Raw genomic sequence first — 21,741 nt, 5'->3', positions numbered from 1 at the left:
CGTAATTAGGAGAGAGAGAAAATGAAAGGGTCGAGTGTTTGGATGCAGAAATCTGTCGAGGCAGAAAAGAAAAATCAGTCTCCGGAGCGGTGACGTTCCCCCTTCATTGCACAAACAAGAGGTTGATGTGGTTCATATAACTATCCTGCTCATCGTAGCGTGTCCTCGCTCCTCATCGTCATGACTACCCCGGGATTCATAGTAATTCCTGGATGTGAGGTTTCACAGTGAGATGGATGCTGGAGTTTGTGGGACTTTCTTGTTTGTTTGTACACAATGTTCAACACAGCAATACGGCTTTTATATTCCTAATACCGGTTCTCATACCTCCACTGAGGGAATGTGCTTATATTGACTACTGATCTGACACCAGTCATTTCTATTTTCTGGTTTAATACCTCGCTGCACTGAACTCTTTGGAATCATTTTTATGTAAGAGATAATGAGGCCATGAATGCCGGCTGTGTACGAAATATGAATTTTATAACAACAAACAGGTAAATCATATTCAGTTCATTATTTACATGTAATTATTTAGACAAAACAGTATTTAGCCTGTAGCTTTCCAGGAAGTGTGCTGACAGTGAAATAACAAAACCAATTTCAAATAACTTTAATTATGTAAAGTTGAAAATGTTGCTTACATATTTTTTTGGTCCAAACAGAACAGGTTGTTACAGCACCAGACTTGTTATGAATATCATAATTTTATTTTGAAAAGAAGCCTTTGCAAGTTTTCCTGATTCCCAATTTCTTTTTTACTCTGATACTTCTTCTGATTTCTAGTTTGCTCTGAATTGTTGTGGACAGTCCTCCTACAGTGTAATGAAGTGAGGTTACAGAGGGGACCTTGTGAAGCTGAAAGGCTTTTCTCTTCCTTAACCAGTGATGTCAGTTTGTCTTTGATAGAAGCACTTAAGCATTTGTTTTTCACTGGAGAACAATGGCAGAGCTACAGCTTCGTGTAATTTTGTGAAATGAGGAGCACTTCTCGTCACCACAGCTCTCTAAAAATGAGAAATGTTGTAATTATTTTTGTCAGCATTAATTTAGTATTGTCTGCAGAATCTGTAGTCAAGTCATGAAAAAATAAAAAGTTGTGGCTTCCGCTTTGCCAACTGGCATCTGTTGTTCTCTCCGGCGACTCTGCAGAAAAGAGCAGGAGAAAATCCCCAAACATTCAGCTTCTGTGAGAAAAATAGAACTCAGAAATGGTCTTTTTATGAGATTTATACCAGAAAGCTGCTTAAAATGCAGATAGATGTAAGAAGCTGTGTGTGATTTGGGCCCGAGGCTCCGACGCCGGACTCTGCTGCAGCTTGATGAGCTTCAAATGTGACATATTTTTAAGAAAAAGCACACATAGACCTTCTCAAGGGGAATATATGATTAGAATTGAATTTCATATAATATTCAATATAATGTTTTTACTTGACATATTAAATGTGACCCATTTGGTGAAATCAGGTCTCTTTTGGTCGCTCCCGAGCACCCGTATTGTAACACCACGGATAGTCGTGCACTTACAATCCTAGCGGCGGCTAGCTGGACCGGTTTGGTGATGCTAAAATCTTAAACACACATGAGTCCATGGATATCTTTGTTCATCAGATATCTTAGTTCAAACTAGACTGAGCTGGCTGAGCAGTTTAGTGTTTCTATGTTCTGTATTTATTCAGTTTGAGAAACCATCTCTAGAAAGCAAGAAAACGGACTAGAAATCCTCTCCGTTGCTAGGGTCGTTGCTAAGGGCTGGACTACTTCCTGGAGTAGTAAACATTGCATACGTTACATTCGCTCCTATACTGACGCGACAGATTGTTGTCCAGTTCGTAGTCATACCCCGTGTGTTGCCATGGAAACGGAGGTCACACGAACAAAAACGTTTCGTATTTTGAGAGCGAATTGCTCCACAATATGAACACATTTAGGTTAAATATTTTAGTTAGATGGTAACTTGTATAATCAAAATATTCTCAAGGGTGTGCTATACATATATATTTATGTGTATATATATATATATATATATAATAATAATAAACACGTTAAAACACACCCTCTGGTGTAATATTGCTTAATGGAGACGTCATTGTGCTGAAAGCAGCCATTACTTACGGTTCCTCTGTAAGTGTGACGTTAAAACACTGGTGACCTCCTTTTTCAAGACTGCCTACTAGTCAGTGAAGTTTTGTTTTCAGCGTTCTCCTGACAACGTGATGTGTTTCGCTCCGCTGGCGAGTGTTTGACTTGGTCTGAAAGTGCCTTTAGTTTAAATGTGCAAAAAGCTACTGCAGCTGCAGCCCTTTCTCACTCGTACTCGATGTCAACACTGCTGTTGACATTTACCAACCACGGGTCGATGCAGAGGGAACAAATTCATAAAAAGACTCCATCCAATAGACTTGTCAGGAAAAAAATGAATGAAATGCATCACGTTGGCGTCCTCTGTGCAGGACCGTGACTGAGACGAGCCTCCGTTTCTCTGCAGGACTCGGCCCTTCGCCTGTCGCCCTGCGGCCGGACGTTTTTCAAATAAATTGGGTCAAGAGTTCTCCAGTGTTTTCAAAGTGACACTTTATGGCCTTCACAATTGCATCATGACCGGATATACTGTACGGACGCTTGTCTCTTCTCTTCAATCTATTCTCCCGCCTGTCTTTTCTAAACCGTCACAACTCGAAGTGATCACAATGCTCGATGCAGTCACATATCCGTCTGCATGTCTGCTGCGAGTGTTTGCGTTTAGATTTAGGCGGCCATTCAGATGTGGAAAGAGATGACAGAAAATGTTTCAAAGTCACCTTCAAACATGTCACCTGGACATATTGATTATATCCAGGGTTGAACGTTTATGGCTCTGCTGCTGAAGTGGTTCTCTATCCTTCCAATTACAGACAGTTCTGGTTTCACTTACAAAAATCTGTTTAAAAAAAAACTAAAAACACCTGTTTACAGACTGATATTATTATTGCTGTATTGAATTTTTGCAATTTGAAATTGCAGGATTTTAAATCCAAACTGCGGATTTATTTTTAATATATCTCAAAAGATGATTTGAGGAATTATTGTTACAGTCTTTTAGACCCTTATTTTTGATTACATACAAATTATTTTCAAATGGGTTTATATTGCCAGAAATACCTTTGAAAAAGCTTCAAAAAGGCCTAGGCCTCTAGGTGTGTTTTGCATTGTTATTATAGTTCGTAAGGGTTCAACTATATATTGACACTAATGTTGATATGTTACCTCTGACCGGCAGAGCTGACAAAATGCCTTTCACTTGCTGGCCAAAAGGCCACAGATGTGAAAGCTCCAGAAGAACTAAAGTGGTGAAAACAGGCTCGACTGCACCGCTCGCCAAAACTGCCGAGGCTGCAGCTATTTCTAATGAGCAAATTCGTGACCTTTTTTGTAGCTCGCTAGAAAAGTTGCTGATAGCACCAGTGAGAGTTGGCTATTATTTTCTTACCCAGTGGATTTCATTTAATTGTTTTTTTTTTTTTTTTCATGTTTTTTATTGCGTTCAAGCTACTTAGGGAGCAAAACCTTGAGGGAGGAGGCAGGAAAGATTAATGTGGAGATTTAGGCGATACGGTGAAATATTTTAAAAGGTTTTTGTCACAAATGTAGATTGTGGTGAACAGAATATATAATATTCTAACTCTCTGCAAGAAATAAAATAAATCAGGGCATTATATATATATATATATATATATATATATATGTATATATAATGATATAATGCCCTGATTTATTTTATTTTTATGATTAAGCATGTTTTTCTATACACCTCTAATGTCACCTCTATGAAATGGTTGCCAGGTTTTATTGACAGAACCAGGCAAACTATTTCGCTGTTTCACTCTTTACGTTGTATTGGCCTTTTCTCAAGATCATTTCTCATAATATTGAGCTTTTCCTTTGAGAAAAGTGTGAGGCTTGACTTTTTGTTTTTTTTATTGGAAACTCGGTTCTCTGCAGCTTGTTAAAATTTGCATTCAACGTACACACTGATTTTGTTTCCACAGATATGTCTCTTCATACTGTTGAGAACTGGCTGCATGGCAGATTAAATATTCATGGTCTCGCAACATCCTCTCAACCTCAAGGCTATTTGCATTAAAAAAAAAAAGCCTGCAGGTGCCGTGGAAACTGTAATGTCCTTATGCAAAATGAGGAGGTTTTTTTGCCAATTAATGGGCGACTTACTTCTCTCGGGGTATCCAAGACCTGCTCCAAACCATAGACTGTATATATTATATACTGTATATATTTTTTCCACAAGTCATTATGTCATTTGCAGTGGTCGCTCCTTCTTATTAGTTTTCTGGCAGTCTATACCAAAATATTCCCATTACTAATGAGATATTAGGCCTTAATAAAGCGGTAAGTTTCGGAGCGTGCCAGTTTGATTGACAGGTCTGAGGTGCAGTCAGGTTTCAGCTTATAGGTGGACAGGCACAGTGTCGCCGCCGACTCCTCCCCTGCTCGTCCAAATATGGTCACTTCTGACTCCAAAATAGCCAAAATCGTGGCTTCAGAAGAGCAGTTCACAAACCAGCGAATGACGTCACGTTTAAAAGTCTCTCGGCCCAGACACGTCATCTGGTGGTTGTTGAAAGGCATTCTGGGAAGTAGACAGGGCACTTAAACAGTGCAATGATGACTTATGAAAGACAATCAAGCAATTATTGAGTTGTATATTTTATTTAAAAAGCTGCAGGTGATGTCGTGTCTCGGCTCAGCAGCTTCACTTCAGTTTGCTTTACGGTAGAAATTTGAAAAGCATAAAAATAACGAGGCGCACCAGAATTTGTAAGTTGATGCTGATGTTTTGTTGAAGTGAAAGAGGAGCATGTTTGAAATGTTTCGGCTCATGCTGGTTTGGACTTTCTGATTTATTTTGCAACGACAGAGATTGTTGTGGAATCGTGAAGCGTCGCGCCAGAAGAAATAATTTCCTCCTGAAAATGACTTCACTCCCGACTTTTCCGCGCTGCTCTCTGCAAGCACACACAAACATGTTACTGAAATATAATACCATTTTTTTTGTTTCAGGATATTTCCAGACCTTGTTGCCATGGTGACCAACATTCAGACTGATTACAAGATCAGTTCTGATAGATTGCAGAACACATTGTCTGTGTTGCAAAAAAAAAAAAAAATCGAAAAACTCAATGGAGGGAATGAGCCTTTTTTTTTTTTTTTTTTCTGTATTGGACGTTATTTTCAACATTGGACCTTCACAGTGAGATGTGTTACAGGAAGAGAAGGAAAGAGGGCAGGTCAGGACAAAACAAGAGTGGCAATGACATCACTGTCTGTAGAAGAGGAACGAAGGGAAGGAAGAAATGAAAGCGATTAGAGAGACAGCTCATAGGAGAGAGGGCGCCAACCTTTATGTCAGCTACAGCTGTGTGCGAAGAAGAACGAGGCGGAGAGAAGGGCAGCAAATCTGATGTTTGATAAAGTGTCACGGACAAGGTCGCAGCTTTTTCTACACATTGACAGACACAACAGAGGATTGCGAAAGACTTAACTTACACACATAACACGCAACTTTTCATATCCGCAAATATCATCAATGACCAAAGAACATACAGTCGCAGATCAGAAGGCAACAACACAAAGTCCATCATTGATCTTCGTCCTCAAGAGTTCTGGCACCAAGTACACTCGTGGACCAGCTCATGCTCAGATTGTTGTGGCCGGTCCGTGACGAATACAAAAGTCCGAAAGCAAAACACTTCCAATCACTCACCTCCGGGTTTCTCTCTCGTCACTTCGTAACCTTTGTAACTCCGGTAAAGGACAGCGTCCAGCTCCCCTGCAGGAGTTTGGTTTCCGATGCCAGAGTTGTGCGTGGAGGTGAACCTAATTATATCTAGTTGGTACCAGCTTCACCTCCCGGCAGCAGCGCCAGCTCTCTCCCCACCAGAGAGGTCACATTCCTCGTCCCGAGAGCTGGTTGTTGTCCCCCAGGGACCCGGCTTGCATTGCTCCACCACCCCAATGCTTTCACCCCACGGGGGGGCCTCACTGGCGGGGAGCTCATAATTAATTAATGTGTGGATTTTTTTTTTTTTTCAGATGAAAATAAATTCAGGGTTTACCGAGGTTACAAGCAAACTAATAAACCGTCAGATCTTGTGTGTGTGTGTGTGTGTGTGTGTGTGTGTGTGTGTGTGTGTGTGTGTGTGTGTGTGTGTGTGTGTGTGTGAGAGGAAGGACATTTCATCCAGACCTCACTTCCTGTCACACCTGGGACGTTTGAAAGTTAAGACTTGGTTTGATGATTGAGTTTAGCAGTTACAGTTGGAGTCTCTGAGAAATAAAACGTATTTATTACAATGTTTTTCCTTTAAAGTTTACCCAATAAAATTATGTGTTTTCTATTCAAACAATTGACATATTTTGTGATGAAATATCCCTTTAAGATCCACCGCTTATTTCCTTCTTCATTGCACCAGGTGTGGGAATTTGTTTGGATCCTCTTGAGCCATGTTGTTAAATCATTTTAATAGAAATGATGAATGAATGAATGAATGTGCCATTGTCATGTACATAGTGCGTGTAATGTGTGCATACTTGTGTTTGTTCGCTCCAGTCTGCCCTCTCATGTGTGTTTAGTACGAGTCCTCCGTCCTCTGAGTCGTATTTGATGAGTTGACCTTGCGGCTCATTGGAAAGTAAAGATTTATTGCTGTGGTTTTGGTATCTGAAAATAGTTTACAGGCTTTCAAACGATGTATGATTTGTTTCAAGAGGGACGATGCTATTCAGAATATAGCTGCAAAACTTTCATTCAAACTTCATTCGGGCTGGTCAGTATTTATGGGTTGATAATCAGGAATAGAAAAATAGATTAATGAAGGCGTTCATGAATCTTTACTGACTTGTGAAATTGGTTTCTGGTATCTTCATTGTATTGGAAAAGTAGATGTTTTTTTTTAAAATAAATTTACAACCTGCAAGAATCTTTCCTGATTCAACATTTTGACTTACAAGGTTGTTGGTTTTTTTTGTGTCATGCAGCTCTCTCCCCAACTGAGATTGAATACAAACACAATTCACCTCTTAATATTTAATTCATTTACAGTTTGTTGAGGGCAAGTATTGCTGATAACCTTGAAAATATTTTTACTTTAAGATTTGACCAGGTAGAAGTTTTCACAGGTGAAAGTCATCCTCTGGGGATCACCTGACGCTGAAGTACAATATTTAGTTGTAACACTGAAGGACCTGCAAACAAAAAGCAGAAAAAAAAAATTTTTGTTTTAAATCACAAGTCCATTTTATCACCACAGCTTTATGGCAGACTGGGTGGAAAAGCCTGTAAAAAAGCTTTGTGAATCATTAGGGCACTAAAACTGAGATTACATTTTTCCAAGTCACTCTTAAAAACTGACTTACATCATAAGTTGGAAATAGATTGGCTCGGGTCAGTGGATGACTCCAAACTCACCGATATTGAACAAATGAATAAAGTCAACTAAGATCATGTATGAACGCACCGATACGTCTCACCTTCCTCCTTCATCGGTCCCTCTGCTCTCATACCATCCGCTATTATGTGAAAAATAAACGCACGTAAGCGTGTGCGCGCGTTAATGTTGTGCTCATTATCGCGAGCCGTCTCTGGGGAGGACGGCTCACCCAACTGACTGACATTTATACAAATGAGACCTGATCGTTGACCTATATCCCTCCCTCGTACACTTCATCAAACCTCACCCCTTCTTGTTCGCCCCTATCTTTCTGTCGTCCTCGGTTCCTCTCTCTCCCTTTCCCCCTGTCCTTCAGCTGTTGTTGGGATCCTCCACATTAATGCTTGCTGTTTACTGTGCTTGGTTTTGTTTCTGTTTCTTGTGTCTCTTAGGGGAGGGGAGAGGAGGAGGGTGGGGGTGGGGGGGCTTGCAGAGTGTTTCAAACAACATCAAAAGTAAAAGACTCACACCTGTTATTGTCTCTCTCGTCCTCTGCAGCCTCCCAGTGAGTAGCAGCTCTATGTGGATCAAGACCTGAACAAGGAGTACCTGAGACTAGTGGGTGAGTTCGCTCTCCGTCGTATTCTCTACTTCCTCATGGGGATTGGTGTAATTGGACCAGACTGTGCAATCAAAAGGAGACAGGAAAGGAGAGGTACATGGTGTAATGCTGAGCACACACTGTGCACCTCAACCGCAGCATGTCGCAGCCTCACAGAGTCTTGTGCTTGTGAAATTAGAGAAGCAGCCGTGTGTTTCCAGACATTATTCATGTTAGATTCTGTACTAGCTGTGTTTATTCTTCTTTTTCTTTTTTTTTACGGGTAACGCAAACCTTGTAGTTTGATAACCGATCGTGTTTTTGTCCATTTCGTTTCTTTTTGTTTTGTTTCCCCTGCTGGTGGTAGTTGGCCAGCAGCTAACGTTGATGATCAACATCAGCATAACATTTACAAAAGTTGTAAACCTCGTAGTGAACCCCCGATGGGCAAACTGGATCCTGCTTGGCAGCACAGCGTCTCAATCTTTATGAGTCTAATGCAGCTTTACGAGCTTCGAGTCTCCGATCGGTTCTGCCAGCAGCTCAGTTGACAGAGCGAACCCAGAGACTTTTTAATTGCCTGAAACAATGAGATTTGTTATTCAGAAATCTGGCACCTAGCAGAGAAGCTTCTCCCTGCAGAAAAGGTGGTCTTACTAATCATGTCCTGATGTCTCTGTGTGTGTGTGGGAGAGGCCTTGAGACTAAAACAGAGGAACAGGATCTGCTGCTGTTTCTGTAGATGAGATCATCAGTGAGACGGTGTGCTGCACCTGCAGGACGCTTCTCACCACAAGAGAGAAACATTCAGTGACATGCAGTGACTTAAAAAAAAATGTTTAGGTTGCATTTGTAAAATGTTTACCGGACACTGATACGATGCAGCTGAGCGATTCAGACCGAAGTGGACTGTCCCTGAATCCTGTTTTCTGATTGTTAGATTCAATACATTTTCTAATTTACTTTCAAATATGTAACACTGTGAAGTCAACGGTCAAATGTGGACATTAAATGAGAGACATTAACTGTGCAAACACACACACACACAAGCACGCAATTGGACATATGTGTCGGCCAATGACCAAGAGACCGCTAGGAGCTTGAAGGGCTAAAGCAATGCATTCTGGGTAAGAGCAACTGTCATGGCTCATTAGTTGTACCTCGAGGCAACCCAGCCAAGCGGTGATGAATGGCTGCCGTTGGAGGGTCATTACTGTTTGTGTATGTGTGTGTGTCTTTGTATTACTTTGTTCTAGTTATGTATTCATAATCTGTGTGTGTGTGTGTGTGTGTGTGTGTGTGTGTGTGTGTGTGTGTGTGTGTGTGTGTGTGTGTGTGTGTGTGTGTGTGTGTGTGTGTGTGTGTGTGTGTTGTCCATATGTCGGCAGAAGATAATTCATGAATGTCTGCTCCGGCTGTGCGAATTGTTTTCTCCACTTTTTGTTTGTGTGTGTGGGCGCGTGGTGTGATTGAATGTTAATTAATGTTTACGTTCAGCGTGTGTGTGCACGCGCACACACACACACACACACATCTATTCTGGTCTCTCTTAATCCAAATCCTGTTACAGCTGCAGTTTTTCTCCATCATTCTCTTGGTACAGAACGCTCCCTTCCCTACCTCTCTCCTCGATGGGCCTCGTTCACCAAAACCTTCTTCAGATTTTACTTAAAGTTATTCTTCATTCTTTATTCTTGTAAAAAAAGAAAAAGAAAGAAAGTCCGATTCACGACGTGTTCTTGAACCACAGATTTGTTCTCTCCCGCGTCCTTGTGTTGGTGAAACCCGCGGTCCTCGTTAGCTGAAAGTGTGTGCCAGCTGGTCCGAAGATAAAACGCCCGAGCCGACGCCCGGAAAAGGCGGCGAGGAGACACACGCAGACACCGAGGGACAGAAGACGAGTCCGGAGAAACGTAAATAATGTCGAACTTGGACAGCAGAGCTGCTGTCTGCTCCTCCGACTGTTAGTCGAGTAAGGACAATAATTATTAAAAGTCAAGCCCTTCAGTGTGTGTACATTTTTGTTCTGAGCTAAGAAAAGATACCAAATCAGAAAACATTGGCTTGATGGATGGTTGGGTAACTGGAGAAACCCTCTTTCCTCCAGGTCATTCTGATGTTGGATGAAGGCGTCGAATCAGATACACACTTTACACATTTTCAATTTTAGAAGGCGTCGGGTCTGAAACACCATAAATCCATCCTTGGCCTTTAACTCACCATCTAGACCTCATCAGGATGATTTGTGTGTGTGTGTGTGTGTGTGTGTGTGTGTGTGTGTGTGTGTGTGTGTGTGTGTGTGTGCGTGCGTGCGTGCGTGCGTGCGTGCGTGCGTGCGTGCGTGCGTGCGTGCGTGCGGCTGAATGGTTCTCATCAGCCAGATGTGACACAGACAGATGTGTTTATGGATGCAGTTAAGCAAAGTGTGCCTCAGCTAAATGAACTACCAGAGCATAGAGAGAGTGTGTGTGTGTGTGTGTGTGTGTGTGTGTGTGTGTGTGTGTGTGTGTGTGTGTGTGTGTGTGTGTGTGTGTGTGTGTGTGTGTGTGTAATAGAGAGCACATGAACAGGACATTGCACCATATTTTAGGAGGTTGAAAATGTTCGGGAACATTATGTGTTATATTATTGAGTCTTTAAAACCTCATATTGTCTTTATTTCAACACTCGGACTCGGTGAACTCTCAATGTCTCAATGAAAGATTCGGCTTCTTCCATGAAGATGTGTTTTATATTATTTCTTCAAGGGAAACTTGATCTTTGGGTCAGTGGGAAAGATGGACGTGCTTGTTTATCATTGGAGTGAATAAACTCGACCCATTTCCTCGTTATCTTTTTTGTATTTGCCAGTTTTGCTAAAGTAGCCCCTCCCTCCCCCCCCCGCTCCCTCAGGTGCCCAATTTACTGCTTTTTAATGGATCAGATATGAGACTAGCTGTTACATCGACACCGTAATAGAGTTTGATATATGCATGTCAAATTCAACAAAAAAGTTCAAAGAAAGGGAAAGAAATGAATCCCCCACCTGCAGCGGGAGTGAAGACACGTCTTCCTGTCTCAGGAACTAATTTCATTTTGTATTACAGCGTTAGCTCTATTGCTTCAGGGCAGGAGGAGATGAGAATTGATGAAGTTTTTCAAACTACTTTTAACTTTTTTCATTGATAATCAGCTTTACTTTGCTTTTGTATCGTTACAGTTCAGAGATCACTTCATTGTGCAAAGAGCTCCTCCATCTTACGGTGAGACGGACGGTGGAACACCAATTGTGCAATAAAGAGGCGAAGGAGGAACGAGGAGGGAACCTTTCTAAGACTATGAATGAAATATGTCGCTCTGCTGTCGGTACACCTGTCCTTGTTTGTGATTGGGCAGATGCTGAAAACACCTCCTGGGAAACCCTGGTTTGAAATAGTTGTTAACCAGCTTTGTGATATCCTGGGTAGGTTGAACCTGCTTCGTAGTACAAGTCTGAGGAGCTGCGGCACATTTACAGACTGTCAACATCATTATTCCCTCTTGTCAGCGACATCTGTTTTAACTGGCAATAAATGTGGAAATCATTCAGTGGAACTTAGTCTCTAAATTATTCATGTGGCTTTGCTTCGCTGCATTTGCTTCGCGCCCATACAGGTGTGAAGACTTAAAACAAAACATCTCTTCAGGTACGCTGCTGAACAACTTGTGAAACTGACTGACTGCAAAACAGAAAACAGGGAGGTTAGAAGAAAACAAAAAGTTATTTTGTTTTGAAAAGCTGCACTTAGATTTTTTTTTTTAAATTTTACAATGTTGTGCATCAACAATATAGAAAGGAAGGAAAGGATTCCCTCTGTGTTGTTTAACATTTCTTTCAGAAGTATAAATGGGTTGATAAGGTGAAGATGTGCAGCATCGGCAGTCTGAACAATCGTGGCGTCACGGCTGTTTGTTAGTCTGATGGTTGTCCTTCAATTAAGCACACATTTCTCACAACAAACTATTCTCTATTTAATTTGTGTAAAGTGTAGTTTGTGTGTGTTTCAGGCCCATTATAGTTATGATGTTAATTAAAACTCAGCCATCATTGTGAATAATAATAAATAATAATATAAAATAATAAAATGTGTACAGGAACATATACTATATATACTAAATACTATAGATTAAAGAGTGATCTGTGGAATCAAGGATTTAGTTTTAAGCCTCATCTACCTAAACCCAAGACATTTAATGTAACTTCAATAGTTTTGGTGAAAGCTGAGGTGGATTTGAGTCACACAGAGGTGAGTCTGGATTTATACAATAATCAGCTGCTGAGGTGAATCCAGCTGTAAACTGAGGTCTCTGATTGACTTCACCTCTGGGCTCCACTTCAGTCAAGAAGAAGAGACAAATATTATAATGGACAGGACGTGTCTGGAGACAAGTGAAGTGCAGAAGTCAAGATGTTTCTTTATTATTTTGTAAAACGGGACACACGTTTTTCAAAATATAAGAATTGCATCTGCTTTAGCGGTTAAAATCTAAATGAGTGAGGTAAAATAGAAAAAGGACCTGCCGCTCTGCTGATAAGACATCAGTCATGTTGTCTGGCTGATTTATAGCCCTTCGATTAGTGATCAATCTGCAGTGAATCAATCACAACCTGTTCAATTACTTTTAGAGTGCATATAGTATAAAGTAGGCATTTTGATAAAGTTTAGACTGTTTGTTACACAACAGTATTTGTTTTTTCTCTGCTCACCTTTATTGTCAGCGACAGTCCAACATCCCTGCACTGGATCTCACTGATGAATCTCATATCTCCGTTCTGTTCTTTTAAACACATCCATCAGAGCTGTGTCACCTGATTGTGAATGCAAACGGTTCCTCAGACGTCCAAAGAGCGAGCGAGCATTTTTCATCACTGAAATCACTTTTTCTTTTTTTTTTTGCAAAAAGAGGAAGTGAACAAGAGGAGAGAGGAGCAGCCGCAGTGATTTGTTAGAAGAAGAGCCGCAGGCTGCACACCTTCACCTCCTCGGGGAGGTCACAGTCTTCCACCGTTCCCTGCTGTCGTGTGAAAAGCTGCTCGCATTGTGTGCAGCTCATGAAATCAGATCGTGGTTGTTAATGATGTGACGAGCAAATCCAGATTTTTAGCTCACTTTCTGTATCGTAAGAACTTGAGTTTGTTTTGGCTGCCGATGCATCAGCTGCTCTTCTCTTGTATTTTTAAATCAGTAGCTTATGGAGGGTTTGCTGGAATTATCCTGCATTTGTTGTAATCCTTTAATACTCGCAAGATTTAGAGAAGTGAAATGAAGTCGCAAATGTTTTTCTGTAAAAAAACAAGAGGGGCTTTTATTCGGCAATTTTTGCAAACTCAGAGTCACCGTGACTCAATAGAGTAGGAAACTTGCACCAGGTAGTGATTTTACTCCCATCTGGAGAGTGCATGTGGGTCATTGTTCACCCCAGCATTGGAATAATTACATCTCCAATTACTTCCAGTTTTCCTGGGGACTTGCTGGTCCTGTTGTAGTTTAGATTCAGAACAATGTCTTTGTGGTTTTTAGTTATTTCAGCGGGAAAATCCGTCTTCTACTTGATTTTTCTCTCGAATTAGCTCTGTGTAATGTTTGGGTTTACTAATGTGATGGATTGAAACACGTTAACACCAACTTGAAAAACTTTTTGGGAACCAGACAACAGAAATCAAAGAGATCACGACCTTTTAAAGCTCATTAGATGTCAGTGTAATGTCAGCAAAACGCTCCTTCAACTCATCCTGCAGGATGAAGTTCATTACAGAGCACATCCTGTAATATCATTAGCGGTAAATTGCAAGTGATGACTTAAATTACAAAGTAAATATTTTATCTCCATGCTCGCCCACGTAATGTTCATCCCGACTGAAGAGAGCTTAAGTGCACTTTTACAAACAATCCAGGTTATTTAAAATGTGCTGTGCATTAACTTTAACTATTTCCTGGTGTTCTGTACACAAGTCCACTTTTATATTATACGATTCCCCCTCATCTCCTCCTTCTCATGTTGTCTCATCTTGTTTATTTCAGGGAGTAGTGAATGAATGAACAGGCGAGTAAATTCAGACACAGCAGAAAATCGTACCTGTTGTTTTTGCAGATCCTGGAATATAATAAGACGGATATGAAGCAACAAAAATTAGACGACATCTCGTGTAGTATTTGTAAAATAAGATGGATTCTTTTTCTGTTTTGGTCCCGGGTCTCAACCCCACTCTTACAGTTTCAGCAGGCTTGCTGCTCAGTCACCATTCAAAGCAGGATTGTAACAAGGGTTCATCTCTCTGTTGCAGCAGCTCGGTGGTGTCGCTGCATGTTTTTACTGTAAACAGCTCCAGTGAGGATTACTTTGAAATTCAAGGTTTTTCATTGCTAAGATCTTCCGTTCTCTAAAATTGCCTGTTCTGTGATCTTGAACAATGAAGTAAAATGCACATACACCCGCAGTTTAGGTGAAGACTCAGTTTCTGACTGCAGTAGGGCCCCACAGGAAACACACACAACCACAACCACAAACAGAAAACAGGCTTTAATGCATTGAAAGACTGGCACACTCGCTGTGTGGCAGCAGCCTTGGGTCTAAAACTGTCTTTAGAACAGAATACAATAAAACAAAAACACCCACAATGGCGAGTTGACATGCAAACCGAGCCTCAGTTTCTCTGTTTCCGCCTCTATCTGTTTCTTCCTTGACATTTTTCCCTTCATGCCCTATTTAGCTTCAATTTATACACCGATTTCACATCCGCTTTTACATTGTAGTTATTCAAGCAGTGCTTTTATCTGAAGTGACTTACAGTGTACCAGTACTGTTAGCCTGTATTGTAAGCAGATGCTTATATGGTTTGCTTATAATGTTACTGTGACTCGTGATGCAGTCAGTCAGGGAGAGATTTGAAAAAGCAGTGAGTGGTGTATGAAAGTAATTACTGTACATTATGCATCATCAAGGCTTCAAGTTCTTCTGTAGTTCTTCACTGAAGAAGTAGAACATCATCAGAAAAGGTTGATGTTTTTTTTTTCTTCTATGACTGTAAAAACTGCGTGATTGAGTCACACCGAACAAGCTGAGTAGGTGGATGTGTATTTCTCCGTCCTAAAAATTCAATAAATCCTCTTGAAAGGCAGCAGAGGATTCAGATGTTTTCTCTCATCGAGGTCAAAAATCTGTCCATGATGTTGAATTGCGTATCACACGGGAAGCCGTCACTCAAATATGAGAGAATATGAGAGATGTTCTGTAAGCTGTTAAACCTTAAAAAGATGTGATTCTAAATAATTTACATAATGCACAATACATTACATAATTAGACAAATTGACAAGCTCAAACGGAGGAAAGCGGAAAATATCGGAGGCGTCAAAAATAGCAGAGGCAAAGAAAGAGAAGATACTGGAACGGCTTTTACTTTCAAAAGGTTTCACGATCGATAAAAATAATTTGTTAAAAGGAGTTGAATTCCGCATCACTCGGTGGATTCAGGAGCTTTGGGGCTGAAGAGCCGCTCGAGTATCAGACATTTCTTTGAAAGTGATTTTCAGTCACACTCTTTCTCTTCTGTCTTCTGCTCTCCAAGCAGTTTTGAGACCATGCATAGATTTCCTGTTCACACTGTTTTCTAAGCTTGTGGTCGCGGGTCGGTGGGATTTAACACGACTCTCTGTCTCGCTCCACTCCGTTGACTGACACTGATTGTCTCCTTCAAGAGAACCTAGGCTCAGCGGGCACAAAGAAAATGATTGTTGTGAGACCAATTTGCTCACTGGTTTAGCTTCAATTTATCCTTATGAGTGTGTGTGTGTGTGTGAGGGAGAAAGTTGAAAGGAGAGTGTGTTTGTCGGCCACCGCTTGTTGTTTGTGCCTCATTGTGTGAGGTTCAGTCCCAGAGGACACGAGGTCAGCGTACTATAGAGCTGTTTTTGGGTCCCATTCTTCTTCTTTTTTTCCCACAATAGAAAATGTTACGTAACTCACAGTTGCAGCACTTTGAGGCTTCGATTGGAAACTGCGTACAATCTGATTCATTGTTAAAAAAGCACGAGGTTCAGACTTCTGTGCATGAAAGATGCTCGCTATGACTCTCAAGTGGCATTTTGAGAAGAAACATCCAGTTATCAGGTTTAAAATTCTGTGAAGTTGGCCACTAATGGCAGGAAAGAGCAAAAAAAATACAAAAAGATGCTGTTAAGAAACCTGAAAGCACGAAGCAGGAGCTAAATCAGGTCACTTTTATATTCGCTGTCGGTTTGAACTGAATTCAAATGCTGTTCGGGTAACAAACGTCCAAAACCTTCCACAATTTAAATGCTCCATTCTTCTGAGTTTCTGTGCTCAGTAGCAAAAACGATGTTGCTTAAAAGGAGAACAGGATAAACATCTGGTGTGTCCTTCATGCAGGTTTTAGATGCAGAGTGATGACTGGACCACAGATGCACTAATTCCTCCTGTTTGTTTGTTAAAAAAGACATTATCTGAGCTGTTTTCAAAGATTATTGAGAGAGAGACTAAAGCACAGCTGCTTTTGGTCTTTGTGGGATTTGTTGATCTTTTACGGGATAGTAGCTAACCATAAGCCCCCTTTTAGTTCCAGGTCGTTCAACTGATAACAATTTGGTGTAAAAGGAGTATTTTTCCTTGCAAGTGTCATAGCCGGAGACCAAAATACTGTTATTATAGTTAGTAGTGACAGTAAAAACATGATCAATATTTATAGAAATTCCATTAAAGGATGTAGAGGCACGATCACGCAGTCCGTTGCCTCTGACCTCAATTTGTTCATTATAAAGTCACCTGCAAATGAGCTCAGAGGGAGAGACAGATGTAAAAGGGTGAATGGCAGAAATCCTGGCAGCAGATGGGATGGTTGTTTATAGTGAGAGAGCAGCGCTGAAGAGACAGAGTGAGTAAATCAGAAGAAGAGGCGAGTCAGAGAAGACATGAAGACGTGCAGCTCCACTGTGCTTCAGTCTGAATTTAATTACGTCATTCAAAATTGAAATTAAAAGCGAAACCTCACGCTTCGGTGACTTTTTATTAAACACCCAAGACTAACTGTGTGTTTTGAATTACAAGCAAATTTACCCCCGGGAAAAATACACAAAGGTTGCTGTTGAATTTGAACCAAACGGCCTCGTTTGTATAAATCAGGGCTGCGTTTGTATGAAGTTTGAATGCCTCTCCTCTCTGGAGTGTGAGATAATTAACAGTTAATGCGGTGAAACAGTGAGACCTATCACAACTGTTGTCTCACGTCCTGCAGCGCCTTCAGAACAGCAGGGTGATGCACTGAACGCAGTGTCTGGAAAGATATTTTAATATATCCGGTGAGAATTATTTCACCAGGGACTGTACAATGAAGGAGTTTTTAATATGTATATGTATTACTGGAGTTAAACTTCTCAGTTCAGCATCACGGGATGTTCTGCAGCTCAAGAGATCATTTTGGGGGTTTTATTTATCGTAGATAGACAGGAGAACAGCTGAAGGGAATTTGATCAAGCTTGGCAAAAACATTCACTTAGTACCAACGTTGACCTGATAAGATTTTGGTGTTCAAAGGTTAAAGGTCAAGGTCAATCCCACCCATGCCTTTGAATGCAACTTTTCAGGAACGCCTTGAGCGGAAATTTTTTCAAATTTGAACTGTTTAGATGAGGTCAAAGGTCAAAGTCACTGACTTCAATATCATTATGGGTTGTCTCTGTGCCAGTGGAGAGTCTAGAAAGACATGATAAATGAGAGCAAATGTTTTTTTGTCAAAATATTTTGAAAGAAAATGATCACGTACTCAGAAATCCTAGAAATACCAAGGACATTGACTTGTATGTTGTTAAACTTCAGGCTCACCAAGATCCAGAAATCGTATGTGAAAACAGAAAATGGTTGAGAAAGTGGAAAGGTAAAAAGAAAAATCAACTATTGCAGCACCAAATGTAATTATGTCGTCATTTACAAAGATCCACTCACTGCAAACTTTCTCTTCACTTCTATAAATAATTCAAAGATATCAGAAATGTTCCTCCACATTCAGGAGTGTCCTCGGTCACGTCGCTTAATTCTCCTCTTCTTTATAGACTCGCTGTAATGGAGGCCGTCCACAGTTCATTCTAGTTCATTGGTGCACTTAGTGGAAGTTGTGGGAAAAGCTTTTGCTGTATGAATGAAACAAATTAAAGTTAATGCGAGCGTTTTAGTGAGTGCAGCAGCACGCTGCTCAACGCTGTCTTCACTAGTTTGTTGGGAACAACTGAAACTTCATAAAAGCACTTTTCTTTAAATTTGTTGAGTTTGTAAGGCGCTAATGTTATATTGATGCTGCATTTTAGGTGTGTGTGTGTGTGTGTGTGTGTGTGTGTGTGTGTGTGTGTGTGTGTGTGTGTGTGTGTGTGTGTGTGTGTGTGTGTGTGTGTGTGTGTGTGTGTGTGTGTGTGTGTGTGTGTGTGTGTGTGTGTGTGTGTGTGTGTGTGTGCCTATGTACCTACTGACTGTTGCCAAGCAGCAACTTGTTGTTGCCAAAGTGTTGTTTGTCTCGTACTCCCTGAACCTTCACACAGAGAAAGACACACACACACACACACACACAGACACACACACACACACACACACAAACACACACAGACAAACACACACAGACACACAGACACACACACACACACAGACACACACACACACACACACACACTATCCTTGCATCCTCTCCAATTTCTTCATTCCCCACCGAGAGACATCACTTGACATCAAATGCCAACGACAAACAAATCTGAATTGAAACTTTAAAGCACTTTCAGATGCCAAAAACACTCCACATAATTTCTGGGCAGCTTTTGAACATGATTACTGCAAACATTAAAATACAGCAGTTCCACTAGAAAGTTATCTAGAAAGTTATCTTTCACATTGCAGGACGTGTCATTGAGTTGTTGTATATATATATATATATGTATATATACATATATATATATATATATATAAGAGTCACAGGCCTGTTTAGAGGGGAAGAACACGGTGAAAAGAAGTCCTCATGAAGCTGCAAACCTTTGTGTCTCAAATGGGATTATTTGGTGCTTCACACCTCTGATTCACTCGTTTCTTTCCGATGGAGAAGAAGGATGAGCGGGAACCTGAGAAAAAGGTAGAAATGAGTGCGTGTATGTTTCTGTGTGTGCGTTGAGCTCCTGCTGATTCACAGATGCCTCCATTTGTGTATTTGCCAGTCACTGATGACATCACCTCCCCTAAAGGGCACCGCACCCACTCACACATACACACACAGACACACAACACATACACACCGGATCGCTCGAAAATAATGTCAACAATGGAAATGTTTATAAAAAAAATTAAAAAAAAAAAAAGATAATATTGACTGACAACATTTCATAATTCTGACTTTAGTTTGGTTAAGGTCGGGGAAAGATTTAAACAAACAACACACGAGTCGCTGACCCAAACCTCCACACGTGTGCTTTCCGCCTCACTACATGGAGGACACTACTTTTGGCACCAAACGTTGATTCTGGCTGCAAACCATGAACACAAACACACGCAAACACACGAGCTCAGAATCAATGTAGAATCCAAAATGTCAACAATATCAGTTTGCTTGGTTTTCAGTCAGTTTGCACATTTTGTCTGACGACGGTTTAAAGTCTTGAGAAATTAAATGTTGTTGTCTCGTACCTTTAAGGGGAAATATTTGAGAAGTGAAACGTTCGTAATGAAGAGAACGATTTTTGTGCTGCAGACTTCTCAAAGACAAATAACGGCTACAGGATCATCAGCGTAAGAAGTCCTTGTCATGTCTTGATCTCATTAAACAAAGTGGGCTTTTTTTGGCCTCTGATCTGCAGATTAAAGCCCTGAAGTCTCAAACACTTTTAACCTCGACCACCGATGTTTCGGCAGCGGCTAAAAGATTGAACAAATAGTCCTTTACAATAAAAGGAGGCGAGAAGGGGCAGGTGCTACAAGGAGAGAGAGAGTCAGCTGAGTTGTTTGTTTGCCTGATGGAAGGACACCTGCCGTGTCTCGCCGTCTTTGTCTCTGTATCTTGCACTCGCACAAAGTACAACAATTTCATCTTTCTGGAGTTTGGATGACGGTTGTTTTTTGGTGACAGTGAAAATGACCGGCAGCCATCTGAAGGACAATTTCTGTGATAAGGCCGGTTTACAAGGTTGTGTTTGTGGCCCGCGAAATGAACACGAGGGTGCGAGAGAAGGGAGGGAGTGACGGGCAGAGAGGAAGAGGACAGAAGTCGACTGAGAAAAGCAGAAAAGTCTCCCTTTTTAAAGTGCATCGCTGCCACAACAGCGGCTGCCTGTGTTTTAAAAGACCTGAGACGAGCGTTTTAGACGGCTGATCATTTTCTAAGTACCCCGGCGTGGCAGATGTCCTTGAGTCACTGCTCAAAGCTCTTTCCAAATGCTTCACAACTCTCAGGTTTTAACCCCGCCGGCCTCGCAGAGCTTCCACATCATCTTTTCTCTCTCAGTACTGACAGGTTACAATTCAATCAGATTCAATCAGCATTTCATCTCATCTTCAGGTCGTAGCTGCAGGTTTATTAAAAAAAAATAGAATATCTTCCTTACCAGTCAACAAAAGGGGATTTCATGTCTTCGATTTTTAGATTAGATAACACTGACTTATTTACATGCAGTTAATGTAACATGTTTAACATCACATATGTAAACTAACTTCTTTTTAACCATAATCTTTTTCTAAGCTTAACCAAGTCGTTTTTCTGCCCGGACCCAACTAATGGTTAACCACCTGGCTATTATTGTTACCATGACAACGGGGTCCTTACCTCTGTCACTGGTGCTCTGCTCCCACGGAGGGCGCTGAAAAAAACACGTATGTTGTTTTGCCACGAGATGCTCCGTCGTTTAGGATGCGAGTGTGTCGGTCCTACACTCGTATATACCGTGTCTCATTCTTGACTGATTGGAAATACACGTGTAGTTCTGGTCTGAGGACATGCTGCAGGATTTCCTGTGGGCAGATGATGCACTGTGATACTCAATGCACGGCGTTCTGTGGGATTTTTTTTTTTCTTCATGCAAACAGCTTGTTGGCATTGCCAGCGAATGCGCCCACATTTCAGAGCTCAAACACACCGAGTCTCCACCAGACATCAAATCCCTCACGGCTCCAGAGCCCGTACCGAAGCTCACCTTTGACCTCCCCGCGGCAGATGACTTACACAAAGATAATTACCCCCTCAGGGATCAATAGAGCGTGACGGTAAGTCACCCAGCTGGGTCGGAGGCTTGTTTACGTGAATATGAAGTTTTGTTGTTTTTAAGGTGAGGTGACTCAGCAGTGGAGCCTTTAAGTTTCAATGTTCATCCCTTCGTTCACAAACGTTCATGATCATGTTTAATTAAATTACTGTCACTTGTTGGAGTTTTGTTAGATAGAAAATACTTGAAGTAGCACTAAGAGTAGAATTTTGCAGGCATTTTTTTGGTTCTGGCTTTTGCCTCTCAGGTTACATAACGAGTGTTGGACTCGGTGAAGGATGCAGCCTGAAACGAATGCCTGCAGGCGATACTCAGGGCTTATATTTACCGGGTGTTTTTTGGAATAAAAACTATAAATCATTCAGTATATAGTTTTATTTACATGCAATCTTTTCTTAAAATATGCTAGTTTATCATCAATCAAAAATATCAATGCATTCTGATCATGCGTACTAA

The 21,741-nt window shown here is 41.1% G+C and overlaps 1 protein-coding gene across 5 annotated transcripts in view; it reads left to right on the top strand.

Annotated features, from left to right (window-relative positions):
• The window catches only part of slc8a2b (solute carrier family 8 member 2b), a 106,819-nt gene that overhangs the window by 54,879 nt on the left and 30,199 nt on the right, over positions 1–21,741 (top strand). For all 5 annotated transcript variants that reach the window (XM_069718275.1, XM_069718277.1, XM_069718272.1 and 2 more), the window contains one exon: positions 7,986–8,049. The gene's annotated coding sequence lies outside the window, so the exon portion shown is untranslated. The remainder of the gene's footprint in view (positions 1–7,985; positions 8,050–21,741) is intronic.

The sequence above is a fragment of the Brachyistius frenatus genome, unplaced genomic scaffold, assembly GCF_029030835.1.
Source record: "Brachyistius frenatus isolate BFR_SWC_R1_liver_20210118 unplaced genomic scaffold, ASM2903083v1 Contig_189, whole genome shotgun sequence".
In the NCBI taxonomy this organism is placed as follows: Eukaryota; Metazoa; Chordata; class Actinopteri; family Embiotocidae; genus Brachyistius; species Brachyistius frenatus.
The sequence above is the reverse complement of the archived record's forward strand: the minus strand, read 5'-3'. Positions and strand labels throughout refer to the sequence as shown.